The sequence below is a fragment of the Populus nigra genome, chromosome 4 (assembly GCF_951802175.1).
Source record: "Populus nigra chromosome 4, ddPopNigr1.1, whole genome shotgun sequence".
Taxonomy (NCBI): domain Eukaryota; kingdom Viridiplantae; phylum Streptophyta; class Magnoliopsida; order Malpighiales; family Salicaceae; genus Populus; species Populus nigra.
Window position 1 is genome coordinate 451263 of NC_084855.1, and position 13718 is coordinate 464980.

General features: G+C 40.4%; 1 protein-coding gene across 1 annotated transcript in view; it reads right to left on the reverse strand.

Moving 5' to 3' along the window:
• LOC133692774 (uncharacterized) overlaps positions 1 to 13718 on the reverse strand; it is a 40496-nt gene that overhangs the window by 2181 nt on the left and 24597 nt on the right. The window lies entirely within an intron of this gene.

Genomic DNA, 13718 nt, shown 5'->3' on the forward strand with positions numbered 1-13718 from the left:
GGAGAGTGGATATCTTGCACTCCCAACTTGTGAATCATCGAAAGAAACATTTCTTTCCCCAAGGGCTTGGTCAAGATGTCGGCCAATTGATGTTCAGAATGTACATGCCTTGTAGTGATGGAACCATCTTGAATCTTGTCTCTAACGTAATGACAATCCATTTCAATATGTCTCGTTCGCTCGTGAAAGACTGGATTTGCTGCAATATGCAAGGCAACCTTGTTGTCACAATATAATAGAGCCGGTTTGTGATGCAAAAGTCCTAAATCCTTCAATAGGTATTGAAGCCATGTCAATTCACAACATGCTCCTGTCATTGCGCGATACTCGGCCTCTGCAGAAGATAATGAAACTGTGTTTTGTCTTTTTGATTTCCAAGATATCAATGAAGGACCAAGGAATACACAATACCCTGTAGTAGATCTCCTGGTGAGTGGGAAACCTGCCCAGTCTGAGTCACAATAGGCTCTCAATCTAAAATCAGTGTTTGAAGAGAAAAACAAGCCTTTACCAGGTGCATCCTTTAGATATCGCACAACCCGTAGAGCTGCTTCCATATGAAGCTTACGAGGTTGATGCATAAATCTACTTAGGACATGGACAACATACGTTATATCTGGCCTTGATACAGTTAAGTAGATTAATCTACCTGCTAATCTTCTAAACCGACCCGACTCTTTGATTAAATCACCTTTATCTGATAATTTCAAACCCTGTTCCATAGGAGTATCAATAGGAGCGGCACCCAACAACCCCGCATCCTCAATTATATCTAAAGCATATTTATGTTGGGAAATAAAGATCCCATTTGTAGAAGCTGAAACCTCAATTCCAAGAAAGTATTTAATAGTGCCAAGATCTTTGAGGTGAAAAAGATTATGCAGGAAGGTTTTAGTGGTAGTAATGCTAATGGGATCATTTCCAGTAATCAGAATGTCATCAATGTGTATTAGAAGGGCTGTGAAGGACTTGCCTTGCTGTTTGGTGAACAAGGAATGGTCAGCTTGGGATTGTTCATAGCCAGTAGAGCGAATTGCTTCTGAGAATTTTGCAAACCATTGACGAGATGCTTGCTTTAACCCGTACAAAGACTTATGGAGGCGACATACCGGATTTTCCTCCCCCTGTCACAGGAGCCCGGACGGCGGAGACATATAAATTTCCTCAAATAAATCACCATGAAGGAAGGCATTATTGACGTCCAGTTGGTGGAGAGACCAACCCCAAGCAGCAGCTAATGCAAATAAGCAGCGGACGGAGACAATTTTGGCAGTGGGAGAAAAGGTCTCCTGGTAGTCAACACCTTCAAGTTGGGTGAAGCCCTTGGCAACTAAGCGGGCTTTATATCTGTCAATGGAGCCATCAGAGTGATGTTTAAGCTTGTAAACCCAGCGGCAACCGATCAGAGTTTTGCCCGGTGGAAAGGTAGTGAGAGACCATGTGCCATTGTGATGGAGAACTTTTAATTCAGAACGCATAGCATCCTGCCATTGTGGATGAGCAGAGGCTTCGGAGTAAGAAGTAGGCTCTAGGACCTTACTAAGTTGAGCAACAAAGGAAATATGAGCAGGTGTATATCTGTGATAAGAATGTAATTGACCAGTGGATAACGTGTACCTCTGTTTAGACCTGGTAGCAAGGAGAGCGATTGGTCGGAGTAAACAGTGGAGCAGAAATAATCATGGAGTTTGACTGGGGGAACAATATGGCGGCTAGAGCGGCGAAGAAAAGGGGGGTCGGGTGAGGGCAAAGGGGTGGGATGTGTAGTGTTTGATAATGGTGGAGTGGGATTGGGAGGATGAGAGGTTGGTGATGTGGGCTGGTAAGGCATACTGTCAGAGACGATGGTGTCGCAGCGGTCAGGAGGGTCAGAATGTGAGGTAGAGGGAACATAAGGTTTGGGTCGGTGGGTGTATGTATGGAGAAGAGGTGGTGGATTGGGAGATAGAGATGAAGGAGGAGAGATTTGGGTAGGTGATGATGTGGATGTGGTTGGTGTGTATTATAGAATGTAACTATATAGGAAATATTGTAATCATATTCTTATGTGGTAATCTCCACCTTTACTATTGTATATTGCCCTACTCATATATATAGAAAGGGTTGGCTAACTATTAGGTTAAGCCTCCTAATTATTTCTCAATTTGGTATCAAAGCCTTCGGCCGTCAAAACTCTTTCCTCCCTTTGCAACTTTGCAGCCGGCCCTAACTTCTTCTCTTTCCCATGGATTCTCCTCCTTCCACCGGTGCTGCAACATCACCGGCCAGTCATCCTCCTGCTGCTGGTCGAGAACAACTTCCTCATGTGTCTGATTCTTCTTCTCATAATTCTGCCGTTCCTTTGCCTCTTATGGGAACACATACTTCAACAATGGTTCCTCTATCCAACACCCACCAAATTGTGTCGTTGAAACTTACAAACACAAACTATCTCTATTGGAGAATGCAGATGAAGCCATATCTCCTTGGTCAAGGTGTTTTTCACTTTGTTGACGGCTCCTTACCGTGTCCTCCATCTCATATGATTGATGCTTCGGCTAGTTCTTCCTCTACCATCAGCCCTTCTTTTCTTCGTTGGAAGCAACAAGATCAACTTATTTTGAGTGCTCTACTCTCCTCTCTCTCTGTGGATGTGTTGCATCTTGTAGTAGATTGTTCTACTTCACATTGTGTTTGGCGCACACTTGAGAAGGCACTTGCCTCTCCATCTAATTCCCGGATCATGCAACTACATGGCTCCTTTCAAGACCTTCGGCAAGGTGATGCATCCGTTAGTATGTATATGCAGCAAGCAAAATCGTTATTTGACGAATTGGCTGCTGCTGGTCGCCCAATGTCTCTTGAAGATTTCAATCTCTATGTGTTTCGTGGTCTTCGCGGTGAGTTCAAAGACTTGGTAACTAGCCTCATAACCAAGGCCGAACCGTTATCGTATGCTGATCTTCATAGCCATCTCCTTACCCATGAGTTTCTGCACAAGAATTCTTTTCACTCCATGGCTGTCGGTTCATCCTCTTCGCCTCTGCTGTCTTCTTCTTCTCTGCCGCAGCAGCCACCATTGCTGCCAACACCTCAGATTTCTGCTCATCTTGCCATGACCAATCACAGCCGAAACAGGGGACGCTATAGGGGTAATTGGCGTCACAACAACAACCGATTTCAGGCCCAAAACAGAGGCCACTCTGCTGCAGACTGGAGGCAGAATCAGTGGCAGAACAGGCGCACCTCTGCTGCAGATTCCAGGCCGAATCAGGGGCAGTGGTCTGGACAGGTACGCTGCCAAGTATGTTCCAATCATGGCCATTCAGCTCTTCAATGCTCTCAGTTTCGCAGCAACACACAGCAGCCCTCTGCTCACCTTGCTGTTGCGAATGATTCTGCTGCAACGACTTGGTTTCCCGACACCGGCGCGAATCAACATGTGACGCCTGACCTTGCAACTCTAACTGATTCTGCTCCTTATCTTGGTAATGATTTCTTGCATGTTGGTGATGGTAAGGCCCTTGACATATCCCATGTTGGACATACTACTTTATATTCCCCAAAACGCTTGTTTACGTTAACTAATGTTCTTCGTGTGCCTCACATTACCAAACCGTTGTTATCTGTTCAGAAATTCTGTCGTGATAATCATGTTTATTTTGAATTTCACGATTCTGTGTTTTATGTGAAGGATCTCGTCACCAAGGAAGTTCTTCTTTCCGGTCGGAGTCATGATGGCCTTTATGTTCTCTCTGAGTCTTCAGCTACGTCAGTTCCTCAAGCTTTTTGGTCTCCTTGCATGTCCGCGACTGCCGACCTGTGGCATCGTCGTTTAGGTCATCCAACTCCTCGCATTCTAAATTTGTTAGTTTCCAATAATAAAATTATTTGTACGTCTAGACAATATTTTACTCAATGTCAAGCGTGTCCTTTAGGCAAGTCATCTCGTTTGTCATTACGACCGACGGGTCACAAAACTTCTGCCCCACTTGAATTAATTTTTAGTGATGTTTGGGGTCCTGCTCCAATGTTTTCTTCTGATGGTTTTCGTTATTTTGTTATCTTTGTTGATGCGCACACTAAATATATCTGGTACTATCCGCTTGTTGCGAAATCTGATGTATTTTCCACGTTTCAACGTTTTCAGACACTTGTTGAGCGTCAGTTTTCTCTTAAAATTAAATCTATTCAAACTGATTGGGGTGGTGAATATCGAAAATTAAATAAATTTTTTCAAACCATTGGTATTCATCATCGATTAATTTGTCCTCATACTCATGAACAAAATGGCACAGTTGAACGTCGTCATAGACATATTGTCGAAACTGGCCTAACCCTTTTAGGCCAGTGTAATGCCCCATTGCGTTTTTGGAACTATGCTATGGAATCATCGGTATATCTTATTAATCGCATGCCTACTCATGTTCTTCAAAATAAATCTCCTTTTGCGTGTCTGTTTCATCGCACTCCTGATTATAACTTCCTACGTACATTTGGGTGTCTTTGTTTTCCATTTTTACGTCCATATTATGCTCATAAATTAGATTTTCGGTCTTCTCCTTGTGTGTTTTTAGGCTATAGCTCGTCTCATCTTGGTTATCGGTGTCTTGATTTAGAGTCTGGTCGTGTCTATGTCTCCCGTCATGTCCGTTTTCATGAATGTGTCTTTCCTTTTAAAAAGTCTGAACAGGTAACACCACCCCCGGTTCCCCCCACTCCACATACCTATCTTCCATCCTTGCATCCCCCTTCCTGTTTTCAGCCTATTCCTTCCCAAATCGGCAGAACACACAACTCACCTTTGCCCCTTGCCGCACCTCCCCAACTTGCCCCATTGCCCATTGATTCAGCTGACCCTGCCTCACCACCCCACACAGCCATACTGTCACCACGTGCTTGTCTTTCCAATGATTATTGTGCAGGAACAGGTTCTGAATTGCAGGATTCAGTAGCGGCACAACCCAGCACCTTCCCGGCTTCACCTCCTGGTCTGCAATTTTGTGTTGATCTCTCCTCTTATCCTCTTCAGCACATTCCAGGTACAGGTCCTGCTACTCCATGTTCGGCTGCTCCTAAACACCCCATGGTTCTTCGTCCGAGACAGCCCAAGACAGCGCTGACCACCACCACGTCTGCCACATCTGCTGCCTCCTTCAGTCGGGTAGCTTCTCCTCCCTCACATGAGCCTCTTATTTTTCCTGATGCTAACAGATATGAGGCGTGGCATAATGCTATGCGTGAGGAAATTCAGGCCTTACACGCAAACCGAACATGGACTTTAGTGCCGTTTCATCCGTCCATGAATGTTATTGGTAGCCGATGGGTCTACAAAATTAAACGCCGATCTGATGGTAGCATTGAGAGGTATAAGGCACGCCTGGTTGCTAGGGGCTTCACTCGGCAAGAAGGTATTGATTACTCAGAAACTTTTAGTCCTGTTATCAAACAGGCAACGGTACGCTTAGTGTTCTCCATTGCAGTTTCGAGTGGTTGGAAAATTCATCAGCTTGACATTCATAATGCATTTCTAAATGGAGTCCTTGATGAAGAGGTTTACATGAAACAACCTCCAGGTTTTGTTGATTCTGCTCTCCCAGGTCATGTATGTCGATTGCATAAATCTCTATATGGGTTAAAACAGGCTCCGCGGGCTTGGTACACTCGTCTAAATGACTTCCTATTATCCATTGGTTTTCATGCTTCTAAAGTGGATACCTCATTGTTTATCTTCTCGGTTGGTAGCGATATTTGTTATCTTTTAGTTTATGTTGATGATATTCTGCTTACGGGTAATAATGTTGTTCTGCTACAACGCCTCATTCAGCTACTGAGCTCAGAATTTAAACTTCGGGATTTGGGTGATGTTCATTATTTTTTGGGTATTGAAGTACAGTGTACTGGTCTGGGACTTATGCTTTGCCAACATAAGTATACACTTGACATCCTCACACGAGCTGGTATGTTATCCTGTAAACCAGTTGATACTCCTATTTCGGCATCCAAAGCCACCATTATGCCGGATCCATTGTTTTCTGATGCTACTCGTTTTCGGCAACTTGTTGGTGCTCTCCAATATCTCACTTTCACACGCCCGGATATTTGCTTTGCTGTTAACCGGGTCTGTCAGTTTATGCATGCTCCTACAGAATCTCATTGGGCCGCCGTGAAACGCATCTTGCGTTATCTTCGTGGTACGGCATCACATGGTTTACATATTACTCGCAGCTCTTCCTTTGCTTTACATGGTTTTACAGATGCAGATTGGGCTGGTAGTATTGAGGATAGAAAGTCTACAGTTGGTTACCTTGTGTTCTTTGGTCAGACGCCGATTTCGTGGAAATCGAGTAAGCAACGCACTGTTGCTCGTTCTTCGACGGAAGCTGAGTACAAAGCCTTAGCCGATGGCACGGCTGAAGTTATCTGGCTTCAGTACTTGTTAACAGATCTTCAGATTCTGACTGCTTCTGCCCCTATTATCTGGTGTGACAACCTTGGTGCCACGTATTTGTCCGCAAACCCTGTATTTCATGCTCGCACAAAACATATTGAGATTGATTATCATTTTGTCCGAGATAGAGTTGCGAAAAAGGAGATTCAGATTCGTTTTATTTCCTCTCGGGATCAACTTGCCGATGTCTTCACTAAGCCACTTCCTGCTTCTTCGTTTACTACTTTTAGATTCAAGCTTCGGGTTGATCCTCCACCCTCAGCTTGAGGGGGCGTATTATAGAATGTAACTATATAGGAAATATTGTAATCATATTCTTATGTGGTAATCTCCACCTTTACTATTGTATATTGCCCTACTCATATATATAGAAAGGGTTGGCTAACTATTAGGTTAAGCCTCCTAATTATTTCTCAATTGTGTGAAAGTAGAGGGTAGGTAGGTGTTGTGGAGAGGAAGAGGATTTGGGTCAGGTTCATGAGGTAGGGGAGGAATAGTGTGGTTGGGGTTTACAGAAGCATAAGGAAAAATGTGTTCATGAAACCGTACATCTTGACTGGTAAAAATTTTGTTGTTTGATAAATCAAATAATTTAAAAGCTGTTTGACCAGTGGGATAGCCGATAAAGATAGAAGGGATAGAACGATGCTCAAATTTGTGAGACGGATGAACATTAGTGGCATATGCTAAACACCCAAAGACACGGAGATGAGAGAATGATGGTGGTTTGGAGTAAAGAAGTTCAAAAGGGGTGTGGAAAGAGAGAACAGGAGAGGGAAGACGATTAATGATGTGTGTTGCAGTAAGTGCGCATTCACCCCAAAATTGGGTAGGTAGGTGGGCTTGGAATCTTAAGGCGCGAGCTACCTGTAAAATATGACGATGTTTGCGTTCCACAACCCCATTTTGTTGAGGCGTGTAAACACAAGAATGTTGGAAAACAACACCATTATCGTGAAAGAAAGATCGAAGTGAGAGAAATTCACTACCATTATCACTTCGAAAAGTTTTAATTCGGGTGTTAAATTGAGTGAGAACATAACTAAAGAAACGTCTTAAGAGTGATTGTGCTTCACTTTTGTGTTGCATTAAGAAAATCCATGTGAAACGTGTAAAATCATCAACGATAGTGAGAAAGTAATAAGCACCAGAAAGTGAAGGGTGTCGATAACGACCCCAAATATCACAATGAATGAGCTCAAACGGTTTAAGAGAAGAAATTACACTAGGACTGAAAGGCAAATGACTTTGTTTGGCTAAAGGACATATCGGGCAAGGTTTATTGGATTGAATAAAAAAATTTAAAAAATTCTTGGCAAGGAAATTTAAACGAAGAGGAGATGTATGGCCTAAAAGATTATGCCAAAGATCAGTGGGTAATACGGTGAGATTGCAGGTGGGATGGTTCGTGGCTGAGGAATGGTTGGTGAAGTTGTTCTTTGTTGCTAGAGCCACCAAATAGTACAGTCCGTTATGCTGTTTACCCAAACCAATCATCCTCCTCGTAGCCAGATCCTGCAAAATACACCAATAAGGAAAGAAAATTATTGAGCAATTCAGGTCTCTTGTCAAGCGACCGACTGATATCAAATCTATTTTGCATGTAGGAACACATAGCACATTGTGTAAATAATAGACTGAATTCAGAGGCATTGATCCTTTTGCAACAATATTAGCCTTGTCTCCACTAGGCAGGAGTATAGGAGGTAATGAACATCGATTATTTGTGCTAAGAGATAATTGAGGCGAAGAAGAGATATGATATGTCGCCCCACTATCAATGATCCAACTACGGGAAGCGACTTTAGATAAACCTGGTTTAGCTGCTGTATGTGGTTGAGATTTGGACTCTATATTTTTTGTGTCAAGAAGTGAGAGAAGTTGTTTTAATTGGGCCTCTGAAATCTCAATAACTGGTTGTGCATTTTCTTTGGACACATGATTCGCCGCAGATTTATTGTGATAGTTGGTGTGTCTTGCACCCGACCCATATTTCGCCTTTGGGTGACTCGGTGGATACCCATGAAGTTCATAGCAAGTTTGTACCCAATGACCTGCCTCTCCACAATGTGAGCAATAAGGGCGTCCTCTGCCTGAACCAGAACGATGCCTGTCTTGATGAAATCGGCTGCCCCCAGTGAAATTTGCTTTTGATCGGGGATCTGGCACTCCATATGAGTGGTCAAATCGGTCGGATCTTGCCGACCCTCTATTGAAATTTCCAGTGGGTCTATGGTTGCTGTTTCGAACTGCCATGGCAGCGCTTGTTCCAGAATCACTTACTGTGTGTGTCGAGCTTAGAAGATGCTGTTTTTCTTCTTGAGAGATGGAGGAATATGCTTGGCGAACTGAAGGAAGGGGATTCATGAGGAGGATCTGCCCGCGAACAACACTGTAAGAATCATTTAATCCCATTAAAAACTGCATCAATTTTTGTTGGTCTTGTTGTTGTCCATGTGTGGTGTCATTATAGGACGCCAGTTCATCCCATAGGCCTTTCAATTTTGTGTAATATGCAGAAACAGAGAGTTGCTCTTGTCGAAGATAGGCAATATCTCGTTGGATTTCAAAGATACGGGGTGCATTTCTTTGGGAGAATCGTTCATGAAGGTCTTCCCAAACCTCATGAGCAGTAGAGTAATAGATTACACTATCTGAAATTTCTGGACTAAGAGTATTAACGATCTAGGAGTGAACCATGTCATTGCACCTAGACCAGGCTGCGTACTCTTCTTGATCAATTTCTTTTGAGGGGATTTTGATTGAACCATCGACAAAACCAAGTTTGTTTTTGGAATTCAAAGCCAGAGTCATGGCCCTTTTCCAAGTAGAATAATTGTCTCCATTCAAAGGTTTTGGAATTAAGATCATTCCTGGATGATCAGAATGATGAGTGAGGAAAGGGCTCGAGAGATTTGCCTTTGAAACATCCATGGAAGAGTTTAGGATGTGATAGTGGATTGGGAATTTTTTCTGTCAAGCTCTGATACCATGTAAAACTTAAGAGACAAAGAGAATGGAATTTGCTTGAACGATATTATTGATCTCTCTATCTTTACATGTATTTATAGAAGCAGGATTCCTTATACATGCAGGATTCCTTACACAGGTAGGATTCTAGGCTTTCCTTCCTATTAGGAATCAATTACTACATTGTAAGTTGTAAGTTATCGTTACAATAGGAAAGTAAATATGTACAGATTGTGGAATTACTAACAAAATCAGGGAGAATAGATTAACTGACTGACCTTCTTAATTTCTAAATGATCATACTATTGGTGATTGGTGAACCTATTTCTCCTTTGTGGAAAAAGAAAAAAAAACTAGCATATGTCTTAGGCATTGGAATTGATAGAATGAAAAGTCCTGCAGTGAACGCATATGCCCATGCATCATCTTTGGTTTCAAAAAGACAGTAAGAATAGTACACGTGAAAGACCAGAGGAACTTTGACTTGGAACGAGTCCATGGGAATGCCATGCACTTCATTCATAAACTTCGCATTATCATTGGAGGGAAGCATTAGACACAAACATGGCGTCCATTGATTATGAGCCAAAACTTCATGCAATTTTAAGCATCTCATTTTTCTTGTCCTGTATTTTTGTATCTAGTGCTGGTCTTGTGGCTGCTCTTGATGACTCAGCCTTGCTAGCATCAGAAGGAAAGGCTTTGCTTGAGAGTGGATGGTGGAGTGACTACAGCAACCTCACCTCACATCGTTGCAAGTGGACTGGCATAGTCTGTGATCGGGCTGGAAGCATCACTGATTCACTGAGATTTCCCCACCTCCAGAGTTCCTCAAGGTGGGAAATATACCTGTGTGCAGTTTTCAGGTTTTATCATCCAATGAGATATCCAGATGCTTATCCGTTGTCGATACAGCGAGTTGAACTTTGTGAGAGATGCCATGTGTTATTAAAGAGCTTAAACAATGCTAAAGATACAAATTATTTTGATTAAAATTATTTTATGGATTGGTGTTGCTGCTATGATGGGTGTTGCAGTGATCGATTAAATAATAAAAATCTGAAATATCTCTTCACATTGCCCTCAATTATTTGGTTGTGTCATCTAGCAGGACTCTTCTGAGAACGAGAGAGATTTCTTTGGATCTGATGATTTTGGTCTAAAGCCAATCAGAACGGAATCCACATCAACAACCAATACTTTCCACCTATCAAATTGATTCGGCTTTTTCCGGGGAAAAAAAAAGATCAATCCTTCTATATTTTGGAATGCTAGATATAGGTACGGTGCTCGTATTGTTTTCTTCACTTGAGTTTACTGCCCCACATCATTCCTGCTTCTTTATTTTATTTTCCCCGAAGAAGTTTATATATGGGCATGGTGCTCATCAAATGCAATAGATTTTGGAAATTTAAACAAAAGTATTTTCTGACATTACTAGAGGGCTACGGTGCTTGTGCTGGAGTTTTTACTGCCCCATCTATCAAATTGCAGTGGTCATATGCAAAGAAAGTCACTAAAAAGAGCATCATCAATATTCCAAGAGAGACGGTCCTTCCAAAATAATCGGGTTAATGGACCCCATACCGACACTGACATTAATTGTGTTTTCTTATAGAAACAGAAATGGGCCTTCTTCTTATTACCATAGACATGCTAATGTGGCTGATATTTTTCCAGGACATTAAACCATGTCTGGTTGCTCTCCCAATACTGACAATCTTGACTCAAACTACTTCAAGGAAAGTTTGCCCATTGCATGCTCTTGGAAGCAACCGGATTATCTACTCTACAAAGGCCCTACAAGACGTGGAATGAGTCCATGAAAAGCCATGCACTTAATTCATTCATAAATTTCGCAGGCAAGCATTAGACGCAAACATGGTCTCCAAGACGCGAGCAATTATTTTCTACACGGTCTCTTTCCATGAAAGGATGGATTGACTGCCTGGCCTTCTTAGTTTTCAAATGCCACTGTTCGTGATAAAAAATGGAATGCCTGTTCTTTCGAGTGACAGATTGTTGAGACCAATAAAAACAAACTGAGAAGTACAAGAAACCGATGGTGGTGAAATTTCATGCTCTCATTTTCACCCATCAACTCACATTGTTCAAGTTCCATTTTATTTGACGCTGCTTCACCATGACAGTTGGCATTGCATTTCGTCAGTTCTTAATTTTTGGTGCTGTGAATTGCTTAACAGTGTAAGCTAGACAATAAACACCGGTTTTGGACTTTCTCTACACCACAACTACACCAGTCTTTCAAGATTACAGGTTCGATCCCTTCAGAAATTGGGAATTCGAAGAATTTGTATGGACTTTCTCTACATCACTGGTTCGATTCCTTTTTCATTAGACAATTTAAGAAACTTGGCATTTCTATATCTCTCTTATAACCAAATCAACAGATCCATCCCTTTGAAAATATGGAACTTGGCAAATTTGAAAGCATTAGATCTCAGTTCAAACAATATCAGTGGTTCCATTCATACCACAGCAGACAGTTTAACCCAAGGTTTTCAATTCCATTCCGGTTGACGTTTTGTTTTTCCAATTGGAATGACATGATTTGCTTTCAAAGCATTTCAACATGCCATTTCGAGATTCTACTATTTATGTGTGTATAATTCAAAATATTAATTCAATAAACATAGTTTCAATTCAAATTTAAAGATAAACTAACTTGAAATTATGTTTTTTAAATTTTAAAACAGAAGTAACAAAAATAGAAGTTGAATCAATATGACCTGATCAGCTAAATGACTTAGAAGACAGTCTGAACGACTGGTAAAAATATAGTTTGACTAAAAAAATTCAAGACTATATATTTTTTCTTAAAAAATATTGAGACGAGAACATATTGAATCGACTCAGGTTAACCTTTTAAATTCATGACCTAGATAATGAGACTATGATAACCCCAAATAAAACAAACCAAAATAAGATATGAATCTCAATTACAAGTAAACCCATTATTGAATGGTGAAATTAGTAAACATTCAATCTAAAAAAAAACAATAAAATAACCTTTTTGAACAAAATTATGAATTTAAACAAAATTATAAAAATATCATCTGCAGTCTTGTAAGATCTTTTTAAACTCTCAATGCTCTAAAAATTTAACTTAAGATGAAATAATATGCAAAGAGACTCCTCATAAAATTTTAATTCGATCCATTAATCGGATTAAAAAATGTAATTGGTATCGTAAAACTAGAGAGTTTTTTTTTAAAAGTAAAAAAAAAACTATTTGACCGGAATGGAATCAGAATGTTCCAGCCAAAACAAAAGCGGAACATTCCGGCTAGGATTTCTAGAACAGGCCGAGATTCTGATTGAAACCTTGGTATAACCATTTTGAGATATCTAAAGCCTTATTCCAATTAAATAAACGGATCCATCCCTTTGGAAATATGGAACTTGGCAAATTTGGAAGCCATAGATCCCGATTCAAATAATATCAGTGGTTCCATTCATTCCAGAGTAGGCAGTTTAACCAATTTGAGATATCTTGAACTTTCTTCCAATCAAATCAACGGATCCATCCTTTATGAAATAGGGAACATGGAAAATTTGAAAACATTAGATCTTAGTTCAAATAATGTCCATGGTTCGGTTCCTACTATTATGTGCAATTTGAAAGCTTTATGTCCATGGCTTTTTCATGGACTCATTCCACGTCTTGTAGGGCCTTTGTTTCATAAATAGAGTAGATAATCCGGTTGCTTCCAAGAGCATGCAATGGGCAAACTTTCATTGAAGTAGTTTGAGTCAAGATTGTCACTATTCAGGCCCCGCGCGCGCGCACACCCGACTGATCTTGCACGTCAATATAGACTAATAATCAGCTTGTCCTAGCCTACAAGTTGAGTCCAACCTAACCAATCTACTGTTATTGTAAAAAAGAAGAAGAAGAAGCAATCCAATTCCCAATTCAATATATACAGAATCTATAAAAATTAAAAATATTACATTGCAGCTACGATTATCTCTGGAAAAAAGTTTAAGAACAAAAAGTATACTTACATTATTTACAAATTAAAATTTAAAGGCTTTTGAAAATACAATTAAAATCGTGTTTTTAAAAAAATTAATTTTTTTATTAAATTATTTTTTTAATAAAAAATTTGAATGCAGTGGAAATGTAAAAATTAATTTTTTTATGTTATTGAATTGTTTTGATGTGGTGATGTGAAAAATAATTTTTTTTAAATATATTATTTTGATATATTTTTAAATAAAAAAATATTTTAAAAAATAATTATTAAACACTCTCAAACACCTTATGATTGCATTTTCTTGCTTGCTTTCGAAT